The 11,576-nt window shown below is 40.6% G+C and overlaps 1 long non-coding RNA gene across 1 annotated transcript in view; it reads left to right on the forward strand.

Moving 5' to 3' along the window:
- Positions 1-4,087, forward strand: part of LOC108424948 — a 93,499-nt gene extending 89,412 nt beyond the window's left edge. Inside the window, exon 3 of the long non-coding RNA XR_001857671.1 lies at positions 3,890-4,087. This is a non-coding gene — a long non-coding RNA (uncharacterized LOC108424948). The remainder of the gene's footprint in view (positions 1-3,889) is intronic.
- The last annotated feature ends 7,489 nt before the right edge of the window (positions 4,088-11,576 follow it).

Below are 11,576 nucleotides of genomic sequence, written 5' to 3' on the forward strand. Positions count from 1 at the left end.
GGATGAGAGTGCGTGTGTGGAGAGAGAGAGGAGGGGGGGGAGAGAGAGAGAGAGAGAGAGAGAGAGAGAGAGAGAGAGAGAGAGAGAGAGCAAGGCGATCCAAAACACAGTGGCTTTCCTCCAAGGCAAATCCACACTAGCCAAGTTTAGTGCTTCTGCAGGCTGTTGTGAGCTGGAGATGCTTGAGCTGAGCCCAACTGAGCTTCTTGTGTAAGAACAGCTTCTGTCTCTTCTTTACCGAAGCAAAATTGGAGGGTGGAGCATTTCATGAAAGGATTTGTCACTTGCAAAGTGTTGTAAATGAAGGTTCATCAGGAAAATGTGTCTCTATCACAAATGTGTAATGAATTTGTGTGGAAATTTTCTTCCCCTCTGAGCTGCTTTCAGACTCCTTACTGGTTTTAGGAAGAATCACAGCAGAACTCTTTCTTAATACTGACTTCTGGTTGTTTGAGCATTCTTATTCTGTTGGACCTCACAGCTCCATTTGAAAGAAGGAGCTCCTGCATAGTCTTGGGAGTGTTGCTGTCTTGGTTTTAGTCGTACTTGTGCATTTAACCGTAGTGTGTGAGTTGTGCTGTCACCTATGGTGTTCCACAGGGGTCTGTTTTTGGGCCACTTCTATTTATGATTTATATGCTCCCAGTCTGTTTGTCAGCTTGGAGCATGGCTTAGCTTTCATTTGTATGCTTATGACAATATTTAATCTACTTTGAATACACTCAATTTCGATTTTGTTTATTTCTTAAACTTTGTATGAATAGTTTTTCTTAAATTAAGTTCTTCTGATTGGCCTGAAGTCACTTGCGATGTTACTTGTTGACAACTCAGTGTTACTAGTCAGTTTATGGAATTTCTTTCCTCCTTGATTTCCCATAATCAACTGTGAGAGGTATTATTAAAAAGTGGAAGTGTTTAGGAACCACAGGTGTCAGACCACCTAGTTACAGAGCGGGTCGCTGTGTGCTGAGGAGCATAGAGCATAAAAGTGCCCAATGTTCTACTGATCAATAGCTGGAGAGTTTCAAACCTTCTCTCACATCAACATCAGCACAAAAACTGCACCGGGGTTTCCGTGGCTGAGCAGCGGCATGTAAGCCTTAGATCACCAAGCACAACGCTAAACATCAGATGGGGTGGTGTAAAGCGCCTCCACTGGACTCTGGAGCAGTGGAAACATTATTTGGAGTGACAAATCACGCTTCTCTATCTGTCAGTCTGATGGACGAGTCTGGGTTTGATGAATGCCAGGAGAACGTTACCTGCCTGACTGCATTTGTCAACTATAAAGTTTGGTGGAGGTGGGAAGATGCTATGGGGCTGTTTTTCAGGGGTGGCCTAGAAACCTTAGTTTAAGTGAAGGGAAATCTTAATGCTTCAGCACCAAGACATTTCAGACAATTGAATACTTCCAACTTTATGGGAACAGTTTAGGAAAGAACCTTTTCTATTCCAGCATAAATGAGACCCAGTGCACAAAGCAAGCTCATAAAATTTGTGAGTTTGATGTGGAGGAACTTGACTGACCCTCACAGAGCCCTGACCTCAACCCATCCAACACATTTGGGATGAACTACAACGAAAATTGTGAGCCAGGACCCAACATCAGTGCTCTTCTGGATAAATTGGCAAAGATTCCCAGAGATACTCTCCTGTAGAAACTTCCCAGAAGTGTGGAAGCTGTTACAGCTGCAAAGGTGCACCAACTCCATATTAATGCCTACGGTTTTAGAACGGGATTCATAAAACCTCCTGTAGCTGTCCCAATACTTTTGTCTAGATAGTGAATGTCAGGCTTCGTTCTATGGGAGATCAAACCTTTTCCTCTGCTGCTTCAGGCTGGTTCAAAGTCTTAAATCTCTTAAAAGCTTTAAAAAATCTTTTCAGGGATGATTGCTGTAGTTAGATTGTAGTTAGTTGACTTATCTGTTTCTCTAATTGTCTTTAATGTGGCTTTTTCATTTGTATGTATTTCATGGATGTGTGCAAAGAATTTTGAGATATTGGAGAAGGCACTATAAATAAATAAAAGGTATTATTATTATTATTAAATACTTTTGTGATTGCACCCTCATGCTAGAATTGCCTAGCAGGCCTACATTTATCTTGCAAACCTGGCCTAGCTAATGAAAATACAGCAGTTGCTAGATACGGGAAAATCTGAGGTGTCATATAATCAATAATACATTTTCCCAGCCTAAAAAGAGAGAATTTGTTTAATCCACAGCCACAAATTGTTGTAATCATTCCAGTCTATCCAGAAGTCACATGCTTAAATTACTTATAGGACAATTTAATGATGTACAGACTCTGTTAGCAGATGCATTTTGAAGAAGAATTTGCTGGTTTACTGGGGGAAAAATAAGCCCCCCAACACCCCCCATCCCCCAACCACACACACACATACTGTCAAAGAAGCCTGTCCGGGTCTGATTAGGCCATACAGGCCAATTAAATCCAAGTGAGAGAGATTTTAATTAACAGTTTTATTGATTTGTGTTTCTCCCACTGTATTGAAATGCAAAACAATCAACACCATTGAGGGTGATGGTACTGTGCGCTCCACTGTGCAGGTCGACACTGATGGCACACACAAAAACACACACACACACTGGATTCCCACCAGTCACAAGGTTGAAAATGGAAACTGCTGCTGTCTTTCTTAGGAAGTCTCTTAAGAATATGTGCTTGAGTGAAACAGACAAACAGAACGTAGCCTAATTGGAGTATGAACGCAAGTCTTAAAGCCTCGTTCTTCGCCGAGACCCGTTTAGCTTAGATGTTGATGCGTGAGGTATAAAATCAGTCAGTGAAGGTCAGTTAAAGACGAGTCCTGGGTTTTTCTCATTAAAAGACTCTAATTAATTTACTCCTACACAGCGAAGGCCCTTAATGGACATTCACTAGAGAAGCACATAACCAGAATTTTAGGGTGGACAGTGGTGGGAGGTCATTCAGAGTGGAGAGATGATGATGATGTGTAAAACATTGCTATCGCCATGGTATCCTTAAAAGAAATGTGTGGGGAAAATATTTACACCATTTTTCTCCTACCCCAAATGTTGAACCCGTTAATTGGTCAAAGCCCATTGGCAGGCTCAAAGTTTTATTACACACTTCTGGAACTTGAGAAAAGCTCAGCTACTTTGCACTGAAGTCTCTGCAGTTACTGAATAATAAGCCTTAGTATGTAATAAGCCTCAGATTTTAAAGAGTTAAGGCCAGAATATGTCAGGGCATGCAGTTCGCACAATGCTAATTGGTGGGATTTGAGCTACCATTGTTTTGTATTACTGCAAAAAATAAAGGAGGAAAGTCGTCTTGGATGATCGGCTACACTTGGGGTAAGAGGGCAAACCTGTGAATTTGTTTTTACCCAAACGTATTCCTCTAAAAACAAGCTTGTTTTCTTCATTAAATAAATGGTTGAGTGAAAAATCTCATTTACAAGGTTTCCCTTAATTCTGTTGTTGTCAATCAGCCAAGACGTGTTTCCGAAGCGTGCTTCTTTAGCTTTGCACTGGAGCTACTAGGCTGATAGGAAAAAGAATTAAGGTCACATAGACTTCCATGAGCTTACATTAGCCTCGTAGCTCTAGTGTAAAACCATAGAAGCAAACTTCAGACACCAAGCAGCCCTTACTGATCGACTGCCTTTGGGATAAAGGAGGAAACTGCGTACATTAGATTTTTTCAGGGAACGTTCCTTTAATGTTTTGATTCAGTGTGTCAGAGGCTCATACCTTACGAATGATCTCAGTGATGGGAAAATCACCAAAAGTTATTAGCAAATAGTTGATTTCATTTTATCAAAGGGCCCATTTAAAAAAAAAGAAATTTGCCACTCACTGTTAACTATTAGTGATCTTAATATATTTTCCCATCATAGAGTACAGTCATAAGATGGTCGCCATGTCACGCATCCTCCCGGCTCTGAGAGACACTTGGACTCCATTTCCCAGAATCCTTTGGGAGATCACATTGCTCACCTGACTCCTGACCTCCATGCTCCAATCAGCGCTCACAGTCACCGGAATACTAACTCTGTACACCTGTGTTGTTGTCAAATGACCTTTGTAGTTTAGTGTCTAAGCCTGGGCTTTAGCATAGACTAGTTTCTTGATCTACGAGCGGTCTTCTGTGTGTGTTATTGTTCCTGTGTATGACCATATTTGGCCTGTTTTTCGCCTCTGCCTTTTGTCTGACCCTTTCTGGACTCACTGCCTTCTGTTATGTTTCTCTTTTTGTGTTGGGTGTCTTTTTTGGATTTGACCTACACCTGTTTATTAACCACGGACCTGGTTTGTGATTCTAACAATAAAGCCTCTTTTTCTCCTTTTAACCGCAAGCGTCTGAATCCTTCTGGCACGTTACACACGTAGTTCATAGTGAATAGTTGAATTCAAACAGTGATTTCATTTTTAAAGGGCCCATTTTTTAAAATGAGTTTCATCCACTGTGTAATCCAAGGCTGACCACTAAAGAGGCCCTATTAAAAATCTCAACAAACCCGTGGGCCGGAGGACGACTTTGTTTTTATTTTATTTTTAATTTATGTTGTGCTGTAACTCAAACCAGCCTTTGTTTATTCAAAATATGCAAGAAAGTCTACAGTAAAACGTAGGCACTTGACATATAACATGAATGCTTGAAAAAAATGTAAATGTCCCCAGGAGCTCATTCTCTGCCTATTTGCTTGAACTTGTCACCTGGCATCCTTTCTTTGCTGCAAGTACATTCATTCTTGGGCTCAATTCTGAGCTGCTGGTCTGACGTTAAGTGTTTTATATTGAACTGTGGATGCAGCTGGTGTGTTTGGTGACGCGACAGGTGTGGAATTGAGGTATAACTGCTGTTCCATAGATTGTTGTTGGGGTAGGAGAGTCAAAGCGCACATTAAGTTGCAGTGCATGCTGGGGACTGTAGTACAGCGCTTTTTGAAATGAGCTAACGTTAACAGAAAATTCAGATACTTTTGCGGGTCAAACGTTATAATTCACTCCCCGTTCCATCCAATCCATCTGGAAACTACGTGAAAAACAACCCATTTTGAATTATATGTTTTTGTGATGTCATAACCAACACATTAACATATCCTTCTAATCAGTTGACAGAAATTTAGCCCCACCCTGGACTGGAGTGAGGCTGGACGCTTATTTGAACGAGGCACAAGTCAATCAGAACAGACACAGTGACCAAAACAGCCTGTTTAACTCTAAGGGATAAAGAAAAGTTGGGTAAAAATGAGTTATGACTGGTTTTGGTACATAAACCCACACAGATGCATAGTAAGGGTAATGGGTCCCTTAAGTAGTCTTAAATGTCCAGCGTGTTGAGTCTACATCTGATTACTAACCACAGCTCAGTTTGTGCAGCCAAAGAGGCGAACATCTTAGTTCTATACCGTCCTCATCTCACGATGTGGCTCAGAGTGACCTTCGTTTGATTTTGTGAAGGAAAAAAAAATCTGCAGCTGCTAAATTTGCTGGTAATTTTAACTGTTTGTATTCCTCTCTGTCCACATGAGGCATTTATTTTCTGCAGGCACTGCCACTGTTTCTGTTGAATTCGTGTTATCGGCGTGACAACGCAACAGAACAGCAGCTTCACTTTCAAAATCACAGTCCAAAAACATAGTCGAATAACAGGCGGGGGGTCAAATCCAGAAACCACAGCAGAAGTGCTCTGGTAAACATAACACAGGGCAAAAGACGGAGTCGAAGAGGCAGGCTAAAGTCATCAAACACGAATCAAAACAGTTCAGCCAAAGGCAGAGTCAAAAAAACAAGACACAAACAACAGGAAAGACCGCTCAGTAGTTTACAGACAGACCACACCTCACAACTAGACCTAACTACAGCCCGGCCTTAGAAACTAAACTATATGAGTCACATGACTCCACACACAGGTGATACACGTTAGAATTCAGGTGACTGTGAGCACTGACAGGCGCGCGAGAGGGAGTCAGAAGTCATGTCGCGGAAGCATTCTGGGTAATGGAGTCTGAGCCGGAAGTATCTGTCATGTGATCTCCCAATGTGTTTACTGATAGTGCAGGCCTTAAGCTGTAAGACTGAAGACTGAAGAGATTAAAAAACAGGATGAAGCTGCTGAACGAAGGAAGAAAGCAGACACGGCAAACGTGAATTGTTAAGAAAAGATCAAGTTGGCCCGATCTAATGCCTGCTGACACAAGATGAGTGGGACTTGGAGTTGGAGTAAATGAAAAATATTTAAGTATAAGCTTGACACGAAGACTGTATGAAGCTGACAGCAGTGACTGAAACTCACATGACAACAAAAAACCCACAGAGAGAAGTCCTGAATCATAATACATGCTACTAAAAATACTTCCCCTTAATTCTTTTATGCTCTATGACCTACAATATTATTTAATTATGATCATTTCTTTTTTGTCTCTACAGGAAACCACAGAGACCCCTGTGGAGCCCACACCAGAGAAACTAATGCTAGAGAAGGAAGCTGAGCCGGATACGACACATGGACGTTCTTTCATCCAATTCCTCACAAGTAGGTTTTGTCACTGTGTTTGTCTAGGGCTGACTAAAGTCTGCAGTTTGGGAGATGGAGTCCATGTCTTTCTGAGAACTGGCCGGATGGGTGGGAATCTAGCGTGTTATTGTCAATCTAGTCAGGAATTTTGTCCCGTTTACTTGATTAAAATCAGCCCACGGCGTTGCTGGTGAGCGTGTATGTCCACGTTGGTCAGTAAAATGGATCGGCATGTTTCAAGTTTCAAGTTTATTTGTCATTTGCACAACATGTCAGGACATTTATCCATTGAAATGCTTGTGGTGAGGCTCAGGTAATCACTCTACAGAAAATAAGTAATTATACACACACACACACACACACACACACACACACACACACATATATATATATATATATGTACATGTGTGTGTGTGTGTGTGTGTATATATATATATATATATATATATATATATATATATATATGTGTATGTGTGTGTATATATATGTATGTATATGTGTGTGTATATATATGTATGTATGTATATATGTGTGTGTGTATATATATGTATGTATATATGTGTGTGTATATATATATATATATATATATATATATATATATATATATATATATACATATAAAAATTTAAATATACATAAAATATAGAGAAAATATACACAAAATAGAGACAATATACACAAGACATAGAGACAGTATACATATTAAAGTGACTAGAGTGACTGTGTAGTTCTTTAAAGTGGCTTAGTGTTAAGCTGTTATTATCCATAGCAGAGATGATATGATACAAAGTGACTGACTGAAAATGGTAGTTGAGGAAGGACCCACAGCTTCACAGCTTGTTCATGTGGAGTTGGAGTTTTCTGTGAGCTACTGTGTTTCCCATCACTATATAAAAGAAGCTCCATGCTACCTTTATTGCTCACACACGTGTAGAATGCAATTCCCATCACTATGAAATCACGTATTATTTATTTGTTACATCAGAGTAACAAGAAAAGGCTACAGAACTGTGATGTATATTGTAGCGTCTGCCATGGGCTGTGCTACTGTGGGGAGCTTAAGGGTGTGGCCATGCAAAGTGTCTCTCGGGGGGTGCTGAACTCATAGTGTTAAAAGGGACATTTGTTGTTGTTGTTCTTGTTTTTGTTTGTGTAGTTATTTGTTATTGAATTTTGTCCTAAGAGGGTGGGTTAGCTGTGTGTGCTTGTCCACCCTCTTCAAATGCTGTGTCCTCCTGCATTACCCGCTTCCCGTGTTTTGTGTTGGGGTAGTGCTGGACTTGGTAGATTCCTTTGCTGCTGGCCTAAATAGAACAGCGTTCGGCCTTACACAATGTTTCCCACGTCTTCTGTACTAATGCTGTAATATTTATTTTTATGTTCTTGCTTGTGACACAGACCAAATAAGGATCTATGAAATATTTGCCTTCCTAGATCATGTTTTCACAAGTTTTTTGTGATGTGATAACAGCACTGAGCCATCGTTATTAAAGAAGAAGTTGAGAATAAAAGGCAGACTTTTGCCTCGCCTTTCAATCGTTAAACACTGAATAGTTCTTCTTTTAACAAATTGCCCACTTTAACTGTGAGAACCATTAAAAAGCACTGAGTTTCAGTCTGAGAGTTGAATGTCACATATCATCCAAGCTTGTCTACCGATTCTAGCATCCCAGTCTAAATGTTTATATGAGCACTGACAAGAATGTCTTATATTATGTTGGCATTTGGTTAAGAGCATCAATTACATATATTGAGAATCAGACTTATAATGTACATCTAAGATTACATTTACATTTATGGCATTTGGCTGACGCTCTTATCCAGAGCGACTTACAATTTGATCATTTTACACAGGCAGGCCAAGGCGGTGTTAGGAGTCTTGCCCAAGGACTCTTACTGGTATAGTGTAGGGTGGTTTGCCCAGGTGGGGATTGAACCCCAGTCTACAGTGTAGAAGGCAGAGGTTTTAACCACCACACTAACCAACCACGGCTGGGATATTATTTTCATGGGCCTCAGTCACATTAAGGCCCAATTCCATTTCACCCCTCGCCCCTACCACTTAGCCCTCAGCCCTCTGTTTTGCACATTCACGTCTAGGGGGTAGGGTGTTCTAATGTTTTGTTGAGATAGAGGGGTAGGAAGAAGTGTTAGGGCTGTATGGCCCTCCAAACAGAGGTTCTTCAAAGGCTCCAAACAGAGTTTTATGAGAAAAAACAGAAGAACCATCAAGATGGCTGAGCGAGCGACCAAAGAAACCCACAAATATGAGAATTTTCTCCTTTAAAAATGACCATAATCACTGTATTATCTTAGTTTAATGTCGTTTCAGTGCATTATGGTTGTTTTCTTCGCATAAAAATCACTCAAAGTATGCAAATGTCTCGGTAGCTAGCTCATTAATTTTCCTGTTCGGGAACGGGAAAATTCAAACAATGTAACGTGGAGCGAGGTAGCGATCGCATATGCGGAGGTAACCGACTTTTATTGAGGGCAAATCCAAAATCAGGGTCAAGACAGTCCAGGGTCATAGAGCCAATATGGAGAGATCGTGGGGCAGACATGACACAGGGCTTAAGTAACAAGGGGAAAACGAGGGACAGGTGAAAACAATCAGGGGCAGAGTCACAAAACAAGGGGGCAGGACTAGAAAAACCAAAACAAATACACATGGGCTAAACCAAAACACAAACACATGGACAGGACTGGGAGGGGCCAATCGTGACAAACAAGAATATCGGACTTCAGCTTCGTATCACCTGTGAATTAGTGGTGGGCGATAATTGTCGTTCCCCCCCTCTTTGAAGGCGTATGACCCCTAAATGTAACTAAAGCCCAGCAGTGAGGAGCTGAACTTTCCCCTCCTCTGCTGTCCCTGCAGAGGGGCAGGGTCGCCTATAGGGCGGTGCTAGTAGCTGATAATGAAGTTTTTTTGGGTTTTTTTTTTTTTTTTGAGAATCATCCCATTTCATAGGACAAGATTTCGACCAATACCCTTTGTAACTCCATTCCAAGGGGTTAGGGTGACACTCGAAATGAAGGGCAGGGGTAAAAAGAAGAAATGAGATTTGACCCAAGTAGTTCTCTTCTGTTAAGTTTGGCTGGAAAATCTTCATTTTCGGCCTAAAATGTGCTCTAATCAGGTTCCCTCATTGCTCTGTGTAGCATTTCTAATCGTGCACTAGACTCCCAGTGGACGTGATCTGATCATTATTTTTATTCAACAGTCCCTCATACAGCAGGAGGGGAAAACAGCGGAGACCTGCTTCTAGTGGGAGTCAGTAGTAATAAAATATTAAAGCAAAACAACATTGAAATAATAACATATCGATAAATAACAGTAATACGGTGCAGAACACGGCAGCAGATGTTATTGTACTGCACAAAAATCCCCCTCATTCCTGGAGAGTAGGAGGAAAGTAATACACCTGTATAATGACCACATGTATTAGTTACCTGTTTAAGAAAGGTGGAAATCAATGGAATTACTTTTTACCCTTCTTTCTTTCTTTCTTTCTTTCTTTCTTTCTTTCTTTCTTTCTTTCTTTCTTTCTTTCCTTCATTCATTCCTTCTTTCTTTCTTTCCTTCATTCATTCCTTCTTTCTTTTTCTTTCTTTCCTTCCTTCATTCCTTCCTTCTTTCTTTCTTTCTTTCCTTCATTCCTTCATTCCTTCCTTCCTTCTTTCTCTTTCTTTCTTTCTTTCTTTCTTTCTTTCTTTCTTTCTTTCCTTCTTTCCTTCCTTTCTTCCTTTATTCATTCCTTGCTTCCTTCTTTCCTTCCTTCCTTCCTTCATTCATTCCTTCTTTCTGTCTTTCTGTCTTTCTTTCTTTCCTTCTTTCCTTCCTTTATTCCTTCCTTCCTTCTTTCCTTCTTTCCTTCCTTCCTTCCTTCATTCATTCCTTCTTTCTTTCTTTCCTTCTTTCCTTCCTTTCTTCCTTTATTCCGTCCTTCCTTCTTTCTTTCTTTCCTTCTTTCCTTCCTTCCTTCATTCATTCCTTCTTTCTGTCTTTCTTTCTTTCTTTCTTTCCTTCATTCCTTCCTTCTTTCTTTCTTTCTTTATTTCTTTGCTTCCTTCATTCCTTCCTTCCTTCTTTCTTTCTGTCTGTCTGTCTGTCTGTCTGTCTGTCTTTCTTTCTTTCTTTCTTTCTTTCTTTCTTTCTTTCTTTCTTTCTTTCTTTCTTTCTTTCTTCCTTCCTTCCTTCCTTCCTTCCTTCCTTCCTTCCTTCCTTCCTTCTTTCTGTCTGTCTGTCTGTCTGTCTGTCTTTCTTTCTTTCTTCTTTCCTTCCTTCATTCTGTAAACAAACCATATCAACTGAAGCCACTGGTGTCACTTTCACATGGACCATATGCAGACACAGTGCATTGCTGTTAAGTATATGCCCCCTTCCTGATTTCTCCTATTATTGTATATTTTTCTCACTTCATGGTTTCAGATTTCTGCAATATAACACAAGGAAACAGAGAAAACAGCTCTAAATGATCATTTAATTTATTGAAGGCACCTCAATGCAGTTCAGGTCAGGGTCCAGGGTGTATCCTGCCTTCCGCCCAGTAAGCCACTCATGCAACCCCAGATGCAGCAGTGGTAGCAGACAACTCCAACACCGTTTTCAAGAGGGCCAGTGATCGGTTCCTTGGACCACTCCGGGCCTTGAAAGCAGTGTTCACACTTGATTAAATGTACCAAACTCATGCAGCAAGCAGTCCTGGGTTGAGAAAAAAAAACATAAAAGCACTCTTTTCTTATATTAAATATCTGAAACAATAAAGAGTGAAGCAGTAAATGGAAATCAGGACAAGCACTTTTTTCAAGTTTTTGTCATTTTCAAATGAAATGTTTAGCAAGTTGAGCAGACTTGGTGCCGGAAGAGCCTGCCATGCGTGTCCTCTTTCAGAGTCACTTAGATCTTTTCCTTTTGACATCGTGATCCAAAATCGAGGTCAGCTGTTCCTGTTCAGCATTTTATAGCAGAGTAGGATGTTAACTGTTTAATTTCACCATGCAGTACACCTGGAAACACGGTAGCTGTGTTCCAAAGCCGAGGCAGGGCTGGTCCTCAG

The sequence above is a fragment of the Pygocentrus nattereri genome, chromosome 15, assembly GCF_015220715.1.
Source record: "Pygocentrus nattereri isolate fPygNat1 chromosome 15, fPygNat1.pri, whole genome shotgun sequence".
NCBI lineage: Eukaryota > Metazoa > Chordata > Actinopteri > Characiformes > Serrasalmidae > Pygocentrus > Pygocentrus nattereri.